Source organism: Panthera leo, chromosome F2 (genome assembly GCF_018350215.1).
Source record: "Panthera leo isolate Ple1 chromosome F2, P.leo_Ple1_pat1.1, whole genome shotgun sequence".
Classification (NCBI taxonomy): Eukaryota; Metazoa; Chordata; class Mammalia; order Carnivora; family Felidae; genus Panthera; species Panthera leo.
This window is the reverse complement of record NC_056695.1, coordinates 46,956,069-46,979,628: the sequence shown is the minus strand read 5'-3', so window position 1 is coordinate 46,979,628 and position 23,560 is coordinate 46,956,069. Positions and strand designations below refer to the sequence as shown.

General features: G+C 52.4%; 1 long non-coding RNA gene across 1 annotated transcript in view; it reads left to right on the top strand.

Annotated features, from left to right (window-relative positions):
• Positions 1–718: 718 nt before the first annotated feature.
• Positions 719–23,560, top strand: part of LOC122211136 — a 39,376-nt gene continuing 16,534 nt past the window's right edge. Inside the window, exons 1-2 of the long non-coding RNA XR_006198515.1 lie at positions 719–817; positions 1,006–1,295. This is a non-coding gene — a long non-coding RNA (uncharacterized LOC122211136). The remainder of the gene's footprint in view (positions 818–1,005; positions 1,296–23,560) is intronic.

Genomic DNA, 23,560 nt, shown 5'->3' with positions numbered 1-23,560 from the left:
CCTTCAAGGGGCAATGGGACAGACAGGCAGTTCCCCAGGTATAGTCATCTTCTCTCCTGGGGCCATCCCCTTCCTGTTCTCTCTGTCTCCTGGGATCCTGACCCTTGATGGCCCCTGCTCTGCAGCCTTCTGTGACTCACCACCTGCTCAGGTCACTCTTCCTGCTACCATTGCTGTCTGCCTCCAGCGGGACTGTTCTCCCAAGGCCTCAGGCCTCCTCAGGGCTCTCATGGGGACCCTCCTTATCCTTCATCCCTCCAACTCAGCCCGCTTCCTTTTCTGCTCCCCATCCCCACCCGACAGTGGAGTTTTGGCTTCAGCCCAGCAGTCCTCCTATGAGGGCAGACAGCAGGGAAGAGGGAGCCTGGAAGGTTCCTTCCTCTACTTGTCATTTCCTGGCTGATTCTGCCATGAGGGCCGATAGAGAGCTTAGCCCTCCTCAGAGAGCTGATATTCACTGACAGCTCACTGAGTGCCAGGTGCCTTCCATACATCATCTCATATCAAACTTGCCAGGTCACTATCACACCCCAATCTCAAGTATAAAGAACTGGGGTCTGTCTTCATTCACCAAGCTAGGAAAGTGGCAGAGGTGAGATTCCAACCCCTGGCCATCTGCTCCACGGCCCACGTCTTCTCCATGACATCACAAGAGAAAGGTAAAGGGACAAGGAGCACTTACAGAAGTGTCCCTCAGCCCTAGATGTACCCCCAGACCAGCAGCCTCAGCATCACTGGGGAGCCTGTCAGAAATGCAGGCTCGCAGGCCCCGCCCCACACCTACTGAATCGAAACCTGCATTTTAACAAGATCCCAGGTGATTTCAATGCCTATTAAAGTTTGAGAAGCCTGGGTCTGGGTCCGTGGTCCGCCCTCCGCAGCCCTGGCTGAACACTGGAATCACCTGGGGAACTCTGCAAACACACACCCGTGGTTCAGACTTCCGGGGGCTGGGGGCAACCTAGGCATCAGAGGGGTTTGCTTCTGTTACGTTTCGCGTTTTAGCTCCCCAGGTGATTCTAAGGGGCAGCAACCTCTGAGACCCCTGTCAGGAAGAAGGGACAGGCTGAAGGCTGTGGAAGGTAGAAGCCACCAGCGACTTGCCGTCCCCTCCCAAAGCACAGCGATGCAGTCGGGGGTGGGAGGCCGGGGAGACCCGGTGCCGGGGCAGTGCCCGGCCGGGTCTCCTTCCCGCCGGTGCGTGCGGCTGGGCAGAGACCGGCTGCGGAAGGACGAGGGCTGGGAGCCTCCTTCTCAAGAACTCCGACTGTCTGGACGCTGGGAGGCCGCTTCGGGTGAGTTCGCGGGGTGCCGGTCTGCACCGAGAGCCCGGCGCCGGGCGAGCGGGGCGCCGCGAGCAGCGCGCGCAGGCGCAGAGCCGCGAGGCGCGGGACGGGGCGGCGGCTCCGGCCGGGAGGGGGGCGGCTCGGAGGGCGGGGGACGGGGTGCGGCCGAGAGAGCCCGCGGGCCTCCGCGGAGGGCCCCGCCCGCCCGGCAACAGCCGCCCGCCGAGGCCGCCTCCGGGAGGGGGGCGGCGGCAGGCCGGCAGGTGTGGCGCGGCCCCGGGAGGGCGCGTTCGAGCGGTTCTTTGTTTCCTGTCCGGCTCAGCCCCAGGCCGGGGCGCCAGCCGGCCAAAGCTGAGTCACGGCTGACTGCTGGGCGTGTGGCCACACGGCCCCCTCCCGGAAGAATGCGTTTCTTTCCTGAAGCCGGCTCCTCTAATGAGCTAGCAGGGACAAAAGCCAGAGAGGTGGCTTCTCTCCTACAAAGCCCTGCACTCACCCTGGGCAAGTCCAGGACCAAGGTCACCCCCACCCAGCCCCCCACCCTCGCAGCTCTCACACGGCCCTGAGCAGGAGCTGCCGTCCCCGAGGATGCCACCTCCAAGGGGATCATGATCTGGGGGGTCAAGGCAAAGCTTCGCGACAGATCCGCAGCGTCGTGGTTCGGGCAGGTTTCTTCTCTGGGGCTGCTCCACCTGCCCGGGGTGTGGGGTACAGGCTGAATGGGTTGGCCTGGGATCACCTGGAGGACTTGTCAGAAATGCACGTTTCCCCAGCCTTGTTCGCAGAGGATAAGATGCGTAGAACCGGGGAAAGGCATGGAATCTGCATTTTAACAAGTACCCTAAGATTTTTTTTTAAAGCACGTGGTCGGTACACTTCACTTGTGAGTCGCTGATTTTGTAGAAGTTCCCGCGACCACGGTTGGTTGCGTCAACCACAAATGGGCGTCGCTGAATAACAAAGTTGAGTTCGCCTGGGGAGATAGAATTAGCAGATAACAATACAATTGGCAGAGGTGGGAGTCAGGCCCGGGTCCCCAGGCCCCCAAGCTTGTCTTTAGTTTGTAAGCCCAGGTCAAACCTGCCCTGCAGGGATTCCCAGGGAGCTTCTCCAGAACCTCCTTTCTACTTTTGTGGTATTGAATACCACCTGAAATAAAGTGTCAGCTGGCACTTTTACGCCTCTTAGTATTATTGGGGTGTCTTTCCAGTTTGGTATGTGGATTTGGGTATACTGGAGCTTAAGCCCCTATCAGCCACTAACGGTCATTAACCCAAGAAGAATCTGTTCTGTCTAGATAGATGTCAGCTCAGATGGATTTTTAGATGATCTCTACTTTAAAGCTGCTAGCCTATCACAAAAAGATAAAGAAAAAATTTACTGAAAATTAGGCTTATGAATACATTTATCCCTTTGGTGGGCAAATGTTATCCTGTTAACAGCCCATAATAGAAAAAAAAAAAAATGAACATGTTGTATTTTCTACAACGAAGGCAGATGACCTTGGCTCACATCTCAGCTTTCCCACGTATTAGCTGGTAAGCTAAGTTTCTAACTTCTTTGTGCCTCAGTTTCCTTATCTGCAAAATGTAGTTGTGAATATTTATTGCTTCCAAATATAAGATTTGCAAGTGTCGTTTTGTGTAATTCCTATTTTCCAAATGAGGAAACTGAGGCTCAGAAAGGCTAGATACCAAAGTCACCCCACCTCGGCATACACCAGTTCCCTCCCCCATTGACCACATCTCTTCACTGCCTCCTCGCTCCTGACTGGCTGTCAGACAATAACTGTGCATATTCTCATGAGTGCACTCTAATGGCTAACATTTTTTTTTTTTAAGCAGTTACTATGTTCCTTAAACTAGTGTAAACACTTAAATTAAATTCTTGCCACCCTTCCATGAGATGAGAATTGTCATCATCTCCCTCTCTCAGGATAGGAAACTGAAAGAGATATTTGACATGACACTGCCAGGAAGGGGCAAAGCCAGAACTTCCGTGCCGCACTCTGGCTTCTGGGCTTGGGTACTAAACTGCTATACTGTGTTGCCAGTTACATGTATTACGTAAGAGGGGAGGGAGGCTCCCCACTCTCCTGATCCACCAATGCAGCAATGCTGAGACTTTTTCCTTCCCATCAGCACTGCACTTCTGGGTGCAAAGGCTCCTTCTACTTGTAACTCTGCCGGGCCTTTGAAAATTGGTGTTTATGTAGGACAGCTTAGAGGGGCTTTGGAAGAGACTTGCGTATAGGCCAGCATTGAACCCCGATTGCCTGCAGGCAGGCTTCCACAGAGGCCCACCCAGAGCAAGGGATGGATGCTGATGTGGCTCCCTGCTGAGGGGCTGGTAGTGTTGTCTCAATGCGGGAATATGGTTTGCAGGCTCAGCCTCCACCCATCAGCTGGTCTCCTGCACGGCAGCCAGCCTGACCCTCCCCTCTGTGATCACTCTTATAACACTGAATTTTGGGGTGCGTGCTAGGATATGGACATTAGGGGCGACTCTGGTGAGGAGGTTTCAGATGTAAATAAGGAACATGTTATTGGGAACTGGAGAAAAGGTGATCCTTTTTTTTTTTTTTTTTTGAACTGTTTTTATTATTTTTGAAAGAGAGAGAGCATGAGCAGAGGAGGGGCAGAGAGAAAGGGAGACACAGAATCTGAAGCAAGCTCTAGGCTCTGAGCTGTCAGCACAGAGCCTGACGCGGGGCTCAAACTCATAAACTGCTAGATCATGACCTGAGCCGAAGTCGGGTGCCTACCCGACTGAGCCACCCAGGTGCCCCAAGGTGATCCTTGTTATAAAGTGGCAAAGAGCTTGGCTGAATTCTGTTCTAGTGTTTTGTGGAAGGTGAAAGTTGTGAACTGTGAAGTTGAACATGCAGCTGAGGAGATCTCTGAGCAAAGTGGTGAGGGAGCCGCTTGGTATTACCTGAACCCTCATAGAAAAATGCAAAAGGGGAGACATGAATTAAAGAAGGAATCGTTAAGCAAAATGGAGCCAGAGCTTGGAGTCTTAAAAAATGTTCAGTCTGCATAACTGCAAAAAAAAAATGAGAAAGAAAGGTATGGCTGAACAGCCACTTAATAACGCGGGTGTGAGCACAGATCTAATCAGCCAGCTCAGTGGAAGCCGGGAAAATGATGGGGTTATACCAGCAAAGACACGGCCAGTTTGAAACGAAGGGAGCAAGAGAAAGCAGGACAGAGTGAAGGCAAGTTCACAACCTTCTTGTATGCTACAGGACCGGCGTCTGTCAAAGTGCACTGTTCTTCAAGGAAAAAGAAGGGCCCTAAAGGCAGTTGAGAGATGATTAGGCCATCACTTTGCAGGCCAGAAAGTCTTCTTGAGGGAGCCTCCCTCCCCGACTTGACAAAACTGGCAGAGGTGGGACCATTGCCGCAGGGGGTCGGGAAGGCAGAGCACTGAACCTAAGACATTATTCTCCAGCCTTAAGATCTAGTGGAATTTGCCTTGTTAACCTGTGGGCTTGCCTGAGATCCATTACCCCTTCCTTCTTTCCTGCTTCTTCCTTTTGGAACGGGAATGCCTATCCTGTGTCTGTCCTACGGGTGTATTTTGGGAGTATGTAACTTAAATGGCTTCACAGGCTCACAGCTGGAGAAGAATGTGGCCTCAGAATGAACCATACCTTGAGTTGCCTGTATCGATTTAGATGGTATTTCGATGAGACTTTAAACTGGAGATTTTAGAGTCGCTGCTGGAATGAGGCAAGACTGGGATAGAATGGACGTATTTTGCATGAGAGGACACAAATGCTATGGACCGAATCGCGCCCCTCACCCACCCCGGGCCCCTGTGACAGTATTTGGAGGTGGGGGCCTTTGGGAGGTAGTTAGGGTTAGATGAGATTCCTGTCCTCGGCCTATTCACCCTGTCTCTGCCATGTGCGGGCACAACATGTGTGCCGTCTGCAAGGCAGGAAGAGGGTTCTCACCAGACGCTGGCCCCGCTGGCACCCTGATGTTGGGCTTCCAGCCTCCAGAACTGGAAGAAAATAAATCCCTGCTGCTCAAGTCACCCAGTCTACAAGCTTTTGCGATGGCAGCCCAAGCCTGCTAAGACAATTCTCGAAGGCCTGTTCTGAACGTTTAAAAACCTTGACTTCTCGAGGCGGCAAGGATGCCTCTAACAGACTTGGGAGAAGCTCTGCACAAATTGCTGGGGGCAGGGGTGGGGTGTGAAAAGGGAAGAAACAAAGAAGTCTGTTTCACAGCAGGGCTTGGTCAGGCACTATGCTGAGCTCCACTCTGGGGTAACACCGCCTCTGGGCCACAAACACCCGGGGGGAGAGAGCTGTTATTTCTGGCTGGCTGTTGACCAACCAGCTCTCTGGGCAGCTCGTACTCTTTGCTTCTCAAACGTCCCTCCTAGGACACCTCATTAAGCACGATCCAGTGCCCGGGAGCTGGGAGGACGCCTGTGGCTCAGGACCCACCGTGTGCCTTTGCTTGGGTCTCTGCCGCCTGAGCTCTCCAGCATGAAGAAGACCTACCCGGCCTAAACTCCAGTCGTCCCTCAAGGCTTCTCCCTGCCCATTCCCAAAGTCCGTCCAGCCTCCAGGCAGTGTCGTCAATAAGAGAACGTATCTGAGTTTTACTTCTTGTGGATAAACAGAAAAATGGCCCAAAGCTGGGCAACAGCTGGGGGAGGAGGAAGGGAAGGTAACCAACATTCCTGAAGCTTCTGATAGACGCCAGTTGTTCTACCCTCAGGCCGCAGGGACCCCCATGGCACCCTGGGCAAACAGGCAGGGAGAGGTGAAGCTGCTTGCCCAAGATCACCCAGCTAGAAAGGGGCAGAGGCGGGCGTGAGAGGAGCCGCAGTCCATCCTAAACGTACCCCTGTCCCCAACACTACACTGCCCTCAAGGACCTAGACCACCAGCATCCACTGCGGGTACCCAGCCACTCGGCGCTCTCCTCCCTGCTGCACCTGCAATGGTCTGGGAGCTCTAGAAGAAACACTGATGCCCGGGTCTATCCCCCCAGTTCCTCATTTTGCGGTCTGGGGTTCAGCCCGGTATTGGGCTTTTAAAGATTTCCAGTGATTCTAACATGCAGCCAGGACTGAACTCCACTCTCCTCAGGGATCCACATTCCCTCCCTCTGTAAAATGGGGCAGATGGTACCTTCCGAACACGGTGTTGTAAGGCTGAACTGAGAGGCCTAGGCGGGGAGGCCTGGGGAGGGAAGGGACACCCTTGACAAGGCTACGGGAGCCCCTGTCCTGTGCCCCGCGTTATGCCACGGATGGGTTTCCCTGCACATCGACTCAGCTGCCTCCCCTGAATGGATGGTGCGCCACCCTCCTTGCATCCGCCCAGCTCCTTACAGCCCGTGGAACCCTTCGCTCCGTGAGACCCTGAGACTGAGGCTGCCACATTGTGGTCCTCAACAAAAGCCTGTTAAACAGGCGGATGGATGATGTCCTTTGACCTTCACAACAACTTTGAGAAGTAAACTGGGGAGAGTTCCTTACCTCCCCTGATTACCTACAAGACGTGGTGAATCCAAAGTCAAGTCAAGGTTCTGGCACCAGCTGTATGTCCCAGGGACGCAGTTAAGAGAACTTCTCAAAGCTTTTGTTTCTTCGTTTTGTAAACTAGGAATTTCTAATAATTCCTTTGTTGTAAGTCTATTCTGAAGAGCTGCTGAGACAACATATGGGGCAAACTTTTATATAAACTATTATTTGATGAGGGAATTGAGGTTTGGGGAGGCTAAGTGATTTGCCCACAGTCACACAGCTAGTAAATAGTGAAGCCAGAACTTGAACCCAGGACCAAAGAATTTCTGGGCTTTTCTCATTCCCCGTATAGAAACACAGGCCCACATGTACTTTAAAAACAAAAACGAACACTCCAATAAGTACCTGGTTGGAGAGAGAGATTCAAATATTTGGAGTCTTAGGAGGCTCTGGGGATTTTGGGCTCCCAAGTTGCCATGTTGCAGTGAATTTTGCAGAAAGGCGGGGCTGGGCCTTGGGTAAAGGTTTTTGTTTGTTTGTTTTGAATGTTTTATTCTTTTTTTTTTTTTTTTTTTTTTGAGAGAGAGAAAGAGAGTGAGATAGAGTGAGAGCCAAGGAGGGGCAGAGCGAGAGGGAGGCACAGAACCCAAAGCAGGATCCAGGCTCTGAGCTGTCAGCACAGAGCCCGACGTGGGACTCGAACCTGTGAACCGTGAGATCATGACCTGAGCTGAAGTTGGACGCTTAGCCGACTGAGCCACCCAGGCACCTGGGGTAAAGGGTTTTTTTTTATATAGGAGGACCAGCCTGGAAGAAAATTCAAAGAAATGAGTAAGCAAAGGACTTTGTCCGAGGTGGAGAAGCTGAGAGGAAACCATGGAGAGGAAGAGGCAGTCGTGTGGGGAAAAGCCTTCACCCCTTCGAGGGGGCCTTGCACCCGGAAGAGGGGCTCTAAGCAGCTCGGGGCAGAGCCCCCAGCTCACAGCCCAGGCCCGGCTGAGGAAGGGGATTAGAAGATCCCCCCTGTGCGTGGGGGGCTATGGGCCGGTGTTAGCTCACCTGAGTGCAAGCTACTGCCTTGAAATCACACTAGAGAAGGAAGGAACCCAGCCTTACTGACCACCCGTCCTGTCACCTGTGATCACAGTACGATTAGGTTAGGACCTCATGCCTCTCAGTGAGAGAGGCCTTCTTTACCCCGTGACACAGGTGAGGCTCAGACACATTAGGTCACTGGCTACTTCCCAGGGCCCCTCCGTCCCCACGTACCCCGGCCACCCCTCTAATGCAAGCCCAGAATCCACGTGTCTGCTCTCCCCTGGGCTCCCAGTGAAGTCTGGGACAGACTGTGCAGGGCAGCCCAGCAGGCAGGCTGGCATTACCTAATTGCTGGCCGGCTTCTTTTGTCACCTCGTTTTTCCAAGCTGCCTGGCTCTGAAAGCCTCCACCTCAGACAGACAAATGAGACTCGAGCCTTGTTCTGCCGGAGCTCCAGCAAAAGGAAGAGATCAGAAGCTGTCGCCTTGATGGAGCAGCAGCCAAGATGCGTACAAAGCACTGGGGGCAGCGGATGTCTTTAGCAGGCGACAAAGCCCAGGCCAGTGCCCTACTTACGGCTGTGACTTCCCTTATTGGGCTCTGCCTTCCGCTGTGAGGTGCCTGGGGTCAGCATTCTGGGCTTTGGGACTTGATCTTCATCAGCCAGCCTCCCTAGGGAGAGAGCCCTTGTTAGAGCCGGCCCCTAGCATCCTAAAAGCCTCTCCTACCTCAGTCAGGCAGATGTTTCTGGGGTCAGGGAAGAAGAAAGCAATCAAAGGAATGCACTCAGTTGCACAGCCTCAAACAGGCAGGCCTTCGTGCCTGGGGGTTGAAGCCAACTCCCGAAGCTGGTACAGGGTACCCAGCTCAGAAGCAGCATCGCGCCCCCTCTGGGCTCTGGCCTGAGGCTGCAGCATCTGCCTCGGAGAGAAAAGTCACTGGAGAGGCCGAGGGTAATCGGGCCTCACCCTGTCCTTGTCCTGGCCGGTAGGTGGGGTGGACAGACAGTCCTGCTGCCCTCCCTGGACTTGGGCATCTCAAGGGTAGAAGCCGGGCCCACTGAACTAGGGATCTCCCAGCACAGGTTAGCCAAGTACTGTTCTGAGTGCCCTAGGTAATTAGCCCATTCACTGTCGCGTCAACCCTAGGAGGTTTGATTCCCGTTTTCCAGATGGAGAAACTGCCAGAGAGATTAGGCTCCTAAAGCTCATAAATCGGGAGTCAGGATTTGAATTCAGGCAGCATAACTCCAGAGTCTGTGTTCCTAACCGTTACACGACAGTGACCCTCAGTGAACAAAGAAAGATGAGCGAGTGAATAAAGCAACCCGTTCGTGGCTTGCAGAGAGACTGACAAAAAAGCCTTCTGTTCAAAATTGTCTCCTCCACGAACCGTTGCAGGGCCTGAATCTGCCGTTGAAATACGTAGCTTTTGAGTTTTAGCCTACGATCGTCTTCAAAACCTGGTCCTAAGAAATTGAGTTGATGGCAATATTAGCCAGGCACGATAGCCACCGGGAAGTCTAGGCCCGGGAAGAAGTCAACTGAATGTGTGAGGAGAGACACAGGGAGGTGGGGGTTTCCGCGAAAACACTGTGATATTGTCCGTGTTGTGGTGCAGAGGCCGGCGCATGGGCCGCAAAGCCTTGGAACTGGGTTCAAGTGGCTGTGCCGTCTGCCGGCTGTGTGGCCCCCGCCAGGTCCGTGGCCTCTGCGAGCCCCAGTCTGCTCGTCTGTCAGTGGGGTTACTGATACCCGTCTCATGGCTTATGACGAAATAAGTGACTGTAGGTAAGATGTTCAACGAACGGGAGCTGTTACACAGGTTATAGCTAAAAAAATGTTAGTAATGATGACTGACCTGTCGGTCACCTGTTCTTCCCTCCCAAACTGGTTTCTGCTCTGGCGACTCCACATGTGGTGTCCCAGGCACTCTGGTCAAGGCCCTCCCTCTCTCCCCAGCCCTGCCGTCCTTCTCTTCAGTGTCTTTCTTTCTGGGGTGTCCCCGGCCCCCCCCTCCCCGCCCTCTGCCCCGGCCTGGGCCCCCCCTACCTGTCACCCGTCCTCACCACAGGATGGGTGGATGAGGCTGTTAGAACGTCCACCGTTCCCAGTTTCCCCCAGTTTCCCCCTATTTGTCTAGTTCCAGCCCTTTGCCAGTTTGGGTCCCCAGCTGGTCTTCATGCCCCACCCCTTTTTCCTCACTGTCTTCTTGCTGCCCACTCCCTGGCTGGCTCCCTTTCGCTCCAGCTAAGCCCTAATTAACTTATGCTCCAGCGGTAGGTGCATGCCCCTCCTTCCAAGTGTTCATCAAAGTCTTGTGCACAACAGACCCCAGACACGGGATACAGAGGGGCCTGGTCCCTGGGCAGTGGGCGGCGGGGGGCGGGGCGGGTGTCGTCAGGGCAGGGCAGCAAGAGGATTCCTGACACCAGACAGGGAGGGTCAGCGGTCTTCTGTGTGTCCTGGGGTAATTCATTTGTCTGTCTGTCCCGCCAGGACAGAAGTCCCCCATTCTGAAAACACAGGAGTGGAGAAGGGCAGTGAGGGTAGCAGATACTTAATGAAAATGCCCGCGAAAGTGCTGGTAACCATCACTCCGCTAAGGACTAATGATGATAAATAGTAACAGGGAAAGAGTCATCGTTGACAAAGCCTCTCCCATAAGCTCTGTCACTTGAACCTCACCACCACCCCGTGAGGTAATGGGTAAACCCATCTTACAGATGAGGAAACTGAGGCCTGGAGTGTTTAAGTGATTTTCCCAGGGCCTCGGCCGCCGGCCTGATGACCTGAAACACTCTCCTATCACTTAGTCCTTGTCCTTTCGCATCCCTCCATCACCGACCCACCAGTTCGTCCTGGCTGGCCCGAGGTACCGAGCGTTTTGGAGGAAATCCCGCAGCCACGGGGACTGTGGCCAAGGACAGACCCAGCCTCCAACCTCACCCAAGCTCTCGACACACTCCTTTTCCGGGGGTTGGCCTGCCCTCTCTATGTCCTCCTTAAAAACAGTTCCAGACCGTCCCTTCCCTCCTTCCTCGTCCCCTTCACACTCAGTGGGTGACCTCTTATCCTGTTACTCCAGAAGGTCATGGCCCTGGGGCAGGAATAACCCTTAGTTCCAGCCCCATGCCTGCCTCTACCCCATCTTTGTTTTCTCCTCTTAGTCTTAGGGCCACAGATACTCTTCCTGGTTGAGGCCTCCCCTCAGTCAACCCTTGACCCACCTTCCTAGCTCTGTGGCATCCTTCTCCATCAGCAACCAAACTCCCCTTCCGAATTTCTACCCCCTTCCTCTGGACCCATGTCCCTGGCCTAGGAACATGCTGTTGTCTCTCCCACCTTCCTCACCCCTGCATTTCTCACTCTACTTCCCCATCCCAGCTAATTTCGTGAAGGGATAGTCTACGCCGGGTCTGTCCACCTCAGCACTACCGACGCTGTGGACCAGATCACTGTGGTGGGGACTGTCCTGTGCAGGTGCTTGGGTCTGCTTGGACTGCCGTAACAAGACCCTGTAGACTTGGAGGCTTAAACCTGGAGGTATATTTCCCCCACTTCCGGAGGCAGGAAGGCTGAGCTCGAGGTCTGGCGGAGTTCGGTTCCTAGTGTGGGCTCTCTCCCTCGCCCACAGATAGCCGTCCATCACCGCATCCTCAGTTGCCCGTCCTCAGAGTGCTCAGAGCGAGGCTACTGGCTCTGGGGTCTCTTCTTATAAGGACACTAATCCCATCGTGAGGGCCCAGCCCTCCTGAACTCATCTAACCCTAACTGCCTCCCGATGCCTCCTTTCCAAACTCTACCACTTTGGGGTCAGAGCTTCAACCTGAGGATTTGGGGGGTGGAGGGACACAAGCACTCAGCCTCTAGCAGCACGGGGGGGACACTTAGCAGCATCTACCCACAAGACACGCTTTCCGTTCAGTTTGGGAAGGATGCAAGGACCCCAGCTGCCAGCAGTGATGCTTGTGACGGTGTCCAATTGTGACAGCTGTGGAGAAGCCCCGTTGCGACAACTGAAAGGGTTTCCAGACCTTACCAAACATTTCCTAGAGGGAAAAAAACCCTGTCTCCCCGTCCCCTGTTGGGAACCACTGGTCTACACTATCTATTCCCCTTTCTTATCCTCATTCACTTCTCAATTCGCTTGTAATTCCGTTTCTACTTCTCTGCCATCCTACTGAAACTGCTTTCGGAAGCACTCCCTATACCCTGCACGGTGCAATCGCTCGTGTCCGTTGTGCTGGGCCACGCCACTCCACTGGAAACCACCTCTCCTTGCTTCTGAAAGGCTCTACTCTGTGGGCTCCAGAGGGAGCCCCTGGTAGTCGCCCTCCTGACTGCCAGCCTTTCTCCGCCCTTCTTGCAGCAAGAGCTCCGCTTCTCCCACGAGACTGAGATGCTAGTTATTCACTATCCAGCCTTTTTTGCAGCTGGGACTGGTTAATGGGGTGTGCGGGAGAGTCTACCTGGGAGAGCCTCACAGGGAACATTTACTTTCTGATAAAAGGGGAGGAGGGACACAGAGAGAAAGCCACATGGTTGGCAAAAAAAAAAAAAAAAAAAAAAAAAGATGTCTGGAGTTGCTGCAGCCATTTTGCCAACATGAGGGAAAGCCCCAAGAGGCCTGATTTAGCCATGGAACCAGCCTTGGAATTGCCCACTTACAGACCTCTTGTGAGAGAATTCGCGTTCCTATTACCTGATTCTTCAGCTTTTTTATTCATTCAGCGATTTGATTACTTGCAACCACAAGTCCCCTGACCGATCCAGCTTCTGAGACTCTACCCGGGCCTCGTTCTCATACTTCTCTGGCCGATCCTTTGCCACCTCCTCTTAGGTTTCCTCCTCCACCCTCTCCCCGACACAGTGCTGTTTCCAAGGCTCCTGGTCCTCACTCCACCCTCACTCTGTCGCGCTGAGGACATCCTAGGTGCTGATGACGCAAATCTGAGCCTGGTGCTATCTCTTGAGTTTGAAACGCTTATGTCCAGCTGCCTGCTAACGTGTAGTCGCTTTGTTGTTTCCTTCTAGCTCTCTTATCTCTGCCCCCCTCTCAATGTTGGGGCTCCCCAGGCCTCATTCCAGTGTCCTTTCCCCTTTTCTAGCTATACTTTCCGCCCAGGTTACCTCATCCGTTCATGTCCCTTTAGATGACATTTGTACATTGAAAACCCTAGGTTATGTCTCGAGCACAGACAGAGCTCTCTATTGAGGTCTGGATTTGACAGGAATGGCCCACGAAGCTGTCACACCCACATGCCGGGTACTCAGTTCATCCTCCTGAGAAGCTGCTCCTCGATGGTGCGTTCCAGCTCAGTGACGCCCACCTCTGTCCTCCCAGACCGGAACCAGCGGGTTCTCTCATCTTGCAGATTCCAAGAACTGCCAAGTCCCTCTGATTTTACCTCCGAAATCTCCCTCTCCTCCGCCCCTTCTGTCCCCGGCTGCCTGATTCTGGCCGCGGGCCAGGCCACAGGTCGTACTGCAGTCCCCTCCCCATGACCTACCGCCTCCGCCCCCGCTTCTCTGCAATCCGGCCTCCGGCCTGCAAGCGGAGCGATAGTTCGAACATGCAAATCTTGCTCTGTCACTTTTCTGCTCAGAATTCTTCAGTAACTCACCATTCCCTTCTAGTAGTGATTTTCAAACCATTTTCAGCAGAAGGACTCCAATATACAATAAAGTAAAGCAGAAGAGTAGCAGTTGAAGTTAGGGAGGGACATCTGGAGGCCCTCCTAGATACTCAGCCTCCCCATCCCTTCCCCCAGTCCAAACCCACACACGCGTGCACATATGCACATGCGTGCACACACACACACCGATTCCTGTGTCACTTTCGTGCCATCCAGTCTGCCTTCCCCGGATGTACAGGAAGCACCACACCACACCCCTGGTAATAGCTAGCATCCGTTGGATACTCTTGAATAATATGCCGCCCCCTACTTTACATGATCCATTTCAGAACCGTATTTTGAAGCGTCACCAAAGAAAGTCACCCATTTTTGTGACTGGGTGCAATGCAGGGGCCTGTATTCTCTGTCACTTAGTACAGTAAGGGCTGGTCTCACCTGACTCTGGAGGACTTGGGCTTCCTACTCCAACTCATCCTTGGGCGTAAGCACAAAAGAAACGCTTCCGAGCCCTCATTGCATCACCCTGACAGTGCTGCCTCAGCGATCAGTTGCTGGAACACGTTTAGCCAGTTGGGACTGAACTGCTGGACGGCGGGACCAGACTAAGACGAACAATGGAAACCAGGCCTCTTTTCAGGCTCCTGCTCACTCAGGGGCCCAGGCCGCTCCGCCCCTATGGAAGGGGTGACACTGGCAGGAACACTCCAGGTCCAAACCCCAGCTCATGCCTCTTAAGAGGCATGTGCTTGGGCTGGGTAACCATTCCAAGCCTCAGTTTCCATATCTGTGACATGACTGTCATTAGGATGAGGACAATGTCCGTCAAATGCCAAATGTGGATTCTCAACAAGTGATGGTTTTTAGGGGGCACCATACAACAGTCCTTTCCCATTCCTACCTGGGCTCAGAGGTAGGCACTTCTGGATTTTCTGAATGACCGACTTCACCCTGTCTTCCTGCTCTGTAAGGTGGGGGTGAGTTTGTGCATTCCTGGTATAGCCCCGCCTGGGCCCTTATTTTAGACACCCACACCCTTGAGGTCAGCTGCCCGGGCAGCCTCAGCCTCCACAACGGAAGGGAGCTCTGCCATTTGGGGGGCAGTTCACTTGGGGCAGGAAGGATTAAGAAACCTCTTGCGGCCGATACGTGTAAGCGCTCGTTCCAGAGAAATGTATCTTGTTTGCATCCTGACACCCAGTGATGGCTTTTAGAAAGGCGAGCTCAAGCAACAGGTGAGAGTGCGTACAAAGCCAATGTCAGGCATCCCTGTGGTTCTGAGAACCTTCGATGCTGAGTATGGTCCATGTGACGTCAGAAGGGCAGGGGCCTGGCGGGCCCACTCGAGCACCTAGGCGGCCGAGAACCGCCGCTCACTCTATTGCAAAGGAGCAGGGGGGACCTGAAATGGGCCGAGGACAAAATCGGGCCCTGGCTTCCTCCTGGAAATGCCATGGGGCCCTGTAGAAGAGGCAGTCAATTCATGTAGAGTACTTCATACGCAGCCTGGCACCCGAGTAAGTAAATGCTGGCCTTTGAAGCTCGGTGGAACTTTTCTTGGAAAGAATAAGGGGATTGTAAGTAGAGCTGAAGCCAACAGAAAACATAAATCTGGTCACTGCGTCCCCGTTGCCAGTCCCTTCAGCGTCTTCCGGTGAGGACAGGCCTCGTGCATAGCCCGCAAGCCCACAGACGCTGGCTCACCTGCTGTCACCCTTGGCCCCTGCTGTCACCCTTGCTTGCTCGTGCCAGCCACAGAGCCTCATTTCAGTTCTTCAAGGAAGTGACCTCTGACCTTTCCTGGTTCCCAGATGCTTATTCCCCCTGCATCTGCCTCCCAAGGCCAAAGAGAGCAGCCCCCCAACAGGCAGCCCTCCAGGCAGCCTTGCCCCTGGGATTGTCGCTCTCTGGGTAGAGATACTCCGGGAAAGCAGCCCCTGGGAAGAGGAGAAGCCTTAGGAAGGGACAGGGTCTTGCTTGCTTTCCTTTCTCCTGTGTGCCCACACCTACATCCTCAGGGCTCCCTGTGCCCACCTGCCGGAGGGGGAGGGCAGGGGGCCGTGAGGCACAGTACCCTTCCCCGGAGAGGAAAGGAGAGTTGCTCTTTTAAGCCGGACAGCTGCACGGGTGCTCAAGTGTCAGCAGGAGAGGTTAGGCAGCACAGGCACACGCGTGCGAGATTTATGCCTTGCCAGGCCAGAGCTGCTACCCGAGTGGCCTGCCTTTGTGACTCGTCTGTGCCCCCTACACCCGGCGACACGGCTCCGTTTGTTACTCGGTGTTAGGCTGAGAAGGAGCTGTAGAAATCGTGGGAGGGCGAGGGCTGCTGTTGAATGAGACAACACCTGAGAACGGCTTTGGAAACGGCGTATCAGGGAAGTGCAGTCCCGCTGTCATTGCCAGAAAGAGCTGGAAAGAGTGCCCTGGGACTTACAGGTGGACTGGGGAGAAAGGAAATGGCCTGGAGTAACGCTGCTCACCTGCTCATTTGCAGAAGCCATGAGGTGAGTGTCTTGAATGATCCCCAGGCTTTCTCCACCTGCAAGATTGGGCAGCAGATAAGAGTGCTTTCTTCGAGAAATAATCATTAGTATCGACGGCAGGGCTGACTTGCTCAGTATTGTGCCAACCACTTCACGTGCCTGACCTCTATAATGCTCACTGCAGCGCCGAGAGAGAGGGACCATTGTGTAGATAAAGAAACTGAGGTCCAGGGATGCTTAGATAACCTGCCCAAGGTCACACACAGCCAGGATGCAAACCTGGGTCATCTGACTCCTGACCACGTTTCTCCTGTGTGCCGAAGGACTTGTCCAAAGACAACTTTTCAAGAAGGGGTTAACTCAGCAACCAGGTTCCGTTAACCCTGAGCATCTCAACCTTGGTTGTGCTGTACCATCAGGAGGTAAATAGAATAACCAGGCCCCATCTCAGACCAATGGAGTCAGAATCCTGGGGAGAGGTGGGGTCTAGGTATAAACGTCTTTTTGTTGTTGTGGTTGGTTTTGTTTTTTAACTTTTTTTTAAGTCTATTTATTTTGAGAGAGAGAGAGAGAAAGGTGGGGAGGGGCAGAGAGAGAGGGAGACAGAATCTCACGCAGGCTCCACACTGTCAGCACGGAGCGGGAGGCAGGGCTCAAACTCAGGAACTGGGAGATCATGACCTGAGCCAAAGTCGAGAGTCGACGCTTAACCTACTGAGCCACCCAGACGCCTCTGGGCATGAACGTTTTCTAAAAGCATCTCAGGTGGTTCTAGGATGGCCAAGGTTGGTCAGGAAGGGCACTTCGAGCAAATGGGGGCAAAGGGCTGTCCATTCGGCCCTGCTCCGTCCCTGCCTCTCTGCGCCAGCCCCCTCCTCCCCCAGGACTGCTGAGCACAAGCCAGGAAGTCTGACTTTCGCCCTGACCTTGGCACAGCACTGCCTCTTGGGACTGCTCTGAGGGTCCCTCCCGCCTGCTCTATGATTGACACAATCTACCTGGAGCTGTCCTTAACTAGCACAACCAGTGGGCCCAAGAGGAAAAGGAGCAAAAAGGCTTTTTTTTTTTTTTTAATTGGGTCAAGAGAAAACCAGAATTATAAAAAATGCAAGTCATGGTTAGAACGCCGGTCGTTTTTCAGGCCGCTGCCGGGCTCTGCACTTCCTACGTGGGAGAGCCGGTGCCCAGATGAGGGGTGGGGGCCCAGTGTGCGATGTGCGAGCCAGCCACCATGCTGGCCGTGTCTGTGCATGATCCTGGCCCGGCCCGGCCCCGAAGACACCCCACAAAGGAGACACTGTTAGGGTCCTATGACGAACGAAGAGGCCGAAGTTCACTGTGACCAGGTAGCACCGGAGGAGAAGGCAGCCCGGCACCATCTTTTCGGGGCCAGCCTAAATGGCTCCACTTGGTGGTGTCTCCTGGGGGGTGAGGGGACCGCCGGGTCCCCCCTGCTCCACTCGCCTCTTTTGTCTCCTCTCCATGTACTCCACGGGCTCATAACGTGGGCTCAGGTGACCCCAGACCTACAGATCTGGGGCCATCAGTCAACACTGGCCACCCACAGAACCACTCCCCATCAAGGCCACCTTGACTGCGGGTTTGCTCTGTGTTCTTGAGAAATCAGGAGAGGACACTCAGCCTCCCGGGCTCTCGCGCAGTGGGTATGAAGTCCCAGGGCCTGGGAGGGATGGCGTGTGAATTCTCTGAGAGCCCTCCATGTGCCAGACACAGCTGGAGCTCAGACTGTCCCCCCTCCCCCCGCCCCCCAGATGACCCCTACGGAGAACTCCCTGTCCTGTCTGGCTCTCTGACCCCACTCTCCCACCAGCCTTCCCACGCCCCCCACATGCAGACAGGGTGGGAAAGGGAGGCCCGCTTCGGGGCTGGGGAGAAATACTTGCAATGTCACACGCTGTGCCCGAGTCGTCATTGTCCTTCTTGCAGTAAAGAATATTCGCTCTTCCATTCAGCTCACATGCTTGAGCCCCTCAGCTAAGTTAGGGGCCGGGCCTGCCAAAAGATACAGCCCAGAGCTGGGGGAACTTGCAGTTTTGTGGCGTAAACAGAGAGTTTAGCCCAAGTTGTTGAGCTATGGGATGATTGCAGTCCCAGAAGCATATCCAAAATCCAGCGTTAGCCCAGAGGAAGGCGTGGGTAACTTTTGAGGGGAGAGGTGCCAAGTCAGGGGAGTCCAGAAAGATAGCTTTGAGCGACACATGACCTCTGAGCACACAGGCCAAGGTCTACCTCCTCCCTGGAGTCTGATCTGACCGTTTCGCCATCCCTGGTCTCCCCTTCCGGGAACCAAACAGCACGTCTTTATGTTTTCTTGCCTTTCACAGATAACCTCTTAATTCCCCCTTGTTCACGATGGGTTTTGTTTTGTTTTGTTTTGTTTTCTTTTCTTTTCTTTTCTTTTCTTTTGTTTTTGTCCAGGGGCCCCTGTCTCAGCTGGGTTTCAAGTTCCTTAGGGCATAGACCATTTCTGGTATTTTCTCTCCTCCAGAGGGTTAAGACAATGCTGAGCACCCTTGAATGCTTAAGAAACATTGATTGAGCGGGGCGCCTGGGTGGCTCTGTCCGTTAAGCGTCCGACTTCAGCTCAGGTCATGACCTCACGGTTTGTGGGGCTCAGGTCATGATCTCGCGGTTTGTGGGTTCGAGCCCCGCGTCGGGCTCTGTGCTGACAGCTCAGAGCCCGGAGCCTGCTTCGGATTCTGTGTTTCCCTCTCTCTCGGCCCCTCCCCCGCTCACACTCTGTCTCTCCCTCCTTCAAAAATAAATAAAGATTAAAAAAAGAAACATTGATTGAGCTGGTGACTGAATGGCTGTTGGAAAGTTTCGGAATTTGATAGCCAGTTCCAGGCGAAGTGTGGGGACACAAATGGGGGCACGATCGGCGAGAGGGACTGTGTTGCTGTGATGGGTACTTTCCATCAGAGAACCCGTGAAGCAGACCTTTACTCTGGATCAAGGGCAGGTGGGGAAGGTGGACAGCTTTTAAATTTCTCGTAAGCTGCCTTTCCATAACGTAATCTATGACCTAAGTGTAGTCAAACAGAGCTGTAAAATTAATTTCAAAGTCAAATATTGGGTCGAGGATTATGGGCTCTTTAGGGGTGATTAAAACTGCTGTTCTGCTTCATAATAAATAATAGAGGAGAGGAAGGAGTAAGACAGCATATTCTGTTCAAAGAGCAAAAAGGCCCAAAGAAGTGATATTTTCCCCACTACGGTTTCTAGTTTTAAGAGGAAAAAGAAAAGGCAAGTAAATAAGCTGATACTGAAATTACCTTTTAATATTAATTTTGATCATGGTGACAAATACACCTTATTTAAGCATACAAAGGTATCACATTAGTATTTTTTTTATAATAAAAAGCAGAGGCTCCCTTACCCTCAGCATGTTGCTTCCCTGAGTCCCAGTTTTCAGAGACAGGCATTTTGGACTCTTTCAGACATTTTCTGGTATTTTCCTCTGTAGTTTCAAGTAATATATTTCTTGACTTTTCCCCATTTTAGACCTATATTAACTTCCCACTCTAGTAGAGGAGAATTTAATTTTTACATTTTATACACACTGGCACACATTCACAATCATTCTCCAATATAATATTTCACCTCTTTTGGATTCTTTAATACTCAGAATTTATGTTGATATGCCCCAGTAAATATTGTTAACTGTTATTCACAGATAAGCCTCAGAGTCTGCTATAATTACATTTCCTTTCATGTACAGTGTTTTCTTTTTCCCCCGGAGTTAATCACCCGGGTACATTTGCTCCGATTTTCAGGTGCCTCTCACCAAGTCCTCTGACTCCTTGTTAAACTCTTCCCAATGGAGGCAAGTACATTAAAAGGCTATCAGGTCATTTGTCCTTGTGGTGGCATGAACACAGGTATTCAGTGTCCTCCAACCTGTGGCCCCACCGTGAACTGAGAGCTCTCCAGACCTACTGAACCATGTTGCCCTGGACATGATTGCCTTGGATTAGATGTTACCCGGGTCGCTTTTTGTTGGTTTACTTTCTTGTTTTGTTGAAGTACATCCTTTCAGTAGCTTCAGGAGAAAGGGTCCATGGAAAATGAATTTGTTGAGATTTTGCCTATCTGAAAAAAAATGTCTTTGGCTTAGCCTCACATCCACACGGAAGTCATTTTCGTTCAGAATTTTAAAAGCATTGCTCCACAGACTTCTAGTTTCCAATGGGATTGGTGAGAAATCGGAATACCATTCTGATTCCTAATTTTTAATATTTTCTAGAAGCCTTTATGATCATCTCTTTATCCCTGATTTTGTCAAATTTCACCATAACTTATCTATTTTTTTTATTCAAATATTCTGGGCAGTCGGTCTACATTTTTTGGCGTCTTTTTAAATAATTTCCTCCTCTCCATTTTTTGCTCTGCTTTCTTTCTGGAATGCCAATAAATTTGGTGTTGGACTTCTTGCATTGCTTCTCTGGTTCTGTCTTTCCTCTCCTGTTCTTTTTGTCTTGTTCTATTCCCTGGGAGGCTCCTTCAACCTCACTGTTCAAGCCTTCTATTGAAATATTCATTTCTGTTATAAATGTCTTAATTTCTAGAAGCGTTTCCCTACTCTCTGAATGTTTCCTTTTTATCTGGTCCTCGATCCATGGATGCAACATGTTCTCATTCTTCGAGTTTATAAACTTTAGTTTGAAGCTGCCTTCTGCTTTCTGCATTATTGCAGCTTTAGGACTTTCTGCATTTTTTTCCCCTTTTATCTGTTTGCTTAATTAGATCTCTGGCATTTGGGTTAGAGGCTTTCCTCAAAAGTCGAAGCCGCTTGTCTTTCTCTTCATATTTAAGAACGGTGACATTTAAAGCTACTTGGGTGCTCTGGGTACATATTTATTATAATTCTTCCTTTTTTTAAGTTTGCTTATTTTTGAGAGAGAGAAGGGAGAGAGAGAGGGGGGCAGAAGATTCGAAACTGTCTTCGCACTGACAGCTGCGAGCCTGATGTGGGGCTTGAACCCATGAACTGGAAGATCATGCCCTGAGCTAAAGTCCGATGCTCAACCAACTGAGTCACCCAGGCGCCCCTTGGTTATAATTCTTAAGAGCTGGGGTTCTGGACTTATGTAAACCTGTGTTCAAATGTTCTTTCTTCTTTAGCTCTGTGACGTTGGGCAACTGCCCTACCATCTGTCCATTTCCTTCTATGTTAGAGATGGAAATCGCCGTAATGCTCAGGCTAGTGCACCATGAGGCATTCTTGGCCTGCCCTTTCGGGACTCTAAAAGTGAGCACCTCCTTAATTCTTGTGGCCTAGGGTCCCGCTTGCCTCTGCCTTGTCCCAGCCCTCCTGAGGATCCCACAACCTCATGTGGTAGCTTTGAGGATTCAGGCAGGATGTAATGCATCCCATCCTGGGAGGCTGGCCCAGAGCTGGCCTGTGGCAAATGCTCAGTAACTGTGAGCCGTTACTCCACATCAAGCGGTGTAAGATTTCTTGATATGAAACATTTATTTAACAGCCACTGAGCATTTGGTGCTATGGCTGTGAAGTCAGAAGATTACAAGAGAGAAGAAAAAAGGAGAGAGGATTAAGCGAAATGAGGTGAAGAAAGCATTATGGTGAGAAAAGCAGAGAAAACAAAAGGAGAATCATCACAACCTAACCAAGAAGGGCTAACCTAGCGGACAGAAAACTGCGTAAAGCAAATTACACAGACGCTGAAGCTTCAGGGGGCAGGGTTTCTAGGGGAAGAGAAATACCTTCATCATAATGAGGAATGAGTTAATAAGAAAAATCTGGAATCCCCGTCCCTTCTGAAACACAGAAGTGATTGCTTCTTCAAGGCCTTCCTGAAGGAAGAGAAGCAGCCTCCGGCCCGGGAGAAGATGATCTTTTACAATTTGTGTCCCCTTGATTTGAATACATGCCACTCACTGCTGCCGCTTTTCTGCCTTTTAATCGATCGTCACGCTTCTGGGCCTCTCGGTGATCTGAGTCAGGGGCAGGGCGAGTGTATAGGTCTGACACACAAATAAGCAAGCACTGCCGATTCCTTCCCTCCTTGAGATTGTGGGAAGTAAAATCTTTATGAAATAAAAACCTCTCTCTCCCCCTGCCCCATCCCTGGGCTCTCCCTCTCCCTCCCTCCCTCTCTTTCTCTCTCCAGACACCAGCATGCAGTAGAAAACTAGGGGAAACTTAGAAAAATATGAAAAAGCCCATGGATATTGTTTTCCCCTCCAGACTCTTTGCTCTCCCCCGTTTAAGAACTCTGTGCTACTTGGACTCAGTTTGACCTACATGCCTAAGGTGATTATCCATAAACTTTTGTGGTTGTCCCAGCCTGATACTCCCCCTTGGGCCTAAATGTGGGGGGTGTGGCCTCCCTGGACATGGCTGTGGAACAGAAGCCATGGGCGCAGGAAAGCCGAGGCATGGTGGAGAGAGGGAGAGACCAGCCACCTCCCAGGCCCGCCTCAGGAAGAACCTGGGAGAAGGGAGAAGGGATGGCCTCAGCACTTCCATCACCAAACACAAAGGAGACATTTGATCACAGACCGTTTGACCTTTCTGGAATCCCGTTGTTTCTTTGTGCTTTGCTGGCATCTAGGGAAGTGACTGAAACACCAAATCTTTTTTTTTTTTTTTTTTTAAGTTTATTTTTTTTTCAGAGAGAGCGAGAGAGAGGGAGGGAGCGTGCCTGCACATGTGGGGGAGGGGCAGAGAGAGAGGGAGAAAGAGAATCCCGAGCAGGCTCCGTGCTGTCTATGCAGAGCCCAACATGGGGCTTGATCCCATGAACCTTGGGATCACGACCTGAGCCGAAATCAAGAGTTGGGCACTCAACCGATGGAGCCACCCAGACAATCCCCTGCCCGCCCCTGTCCGGCCACATCTACTTTAAAATAAAAGCCCTACTGCAGGGGGTGAGGGAGGGTTTGTCTGCCCCTCAAACCTTTCCTGAGGGGCTCAGGCATCCTGGGAGGAGCTACCACTGCTAAGCCTGTGTGCCAGGAGGCGAGTGGGCCCTGTGCCCCCAATGAGGAGGCCCTAATCCGATACGAATGATGTCCTTATAAGACAAGGAAGCGATGCCAACAATGGGAGCACATAGAGGAAAGGCCATGTGAAGACTCAGGGAGAAGGCGGCCATCTACAAGCCAAGGAGAGACGCCTCGGGAGAAACCAAATCTGTCCACGCCTTCATCTCGGACTCGCGGCCTCCGGAACTGTGGGAAAATCAATGGTCGTTCAGCCACCCAGTCTGTGGTATCCGGTCACAGCCACCCCCGCACGCCAACACGGACGGGATGAGAGGAGTCTCCTTAAACGCTCTTCTCATCTCACGATTTCCCAAGTGAAGTCAGCAGCAACGTCATCAACTGAGACGGAGACGTGGGGGACTGGAGAGCGAGGGAACGCGTGGAGCTGGGGACGTGGCTGGGTTTTCAGAAAGCCCGAAGGGCCCCCTCATATTTGAAGTAACACCAACCGGCCTGCTCCTCATCTTTTTGACTGTTCATGCTCAGTGTTGGGGGGGAGGGGGCGGGGGTGGGGGTAGGGTGGGGGCAGGTGTGGCGTTGACAGAAGGCTGAGCTCCACTGGGGCTGTGGGGTGAGTACCACAGTGCAAGAGA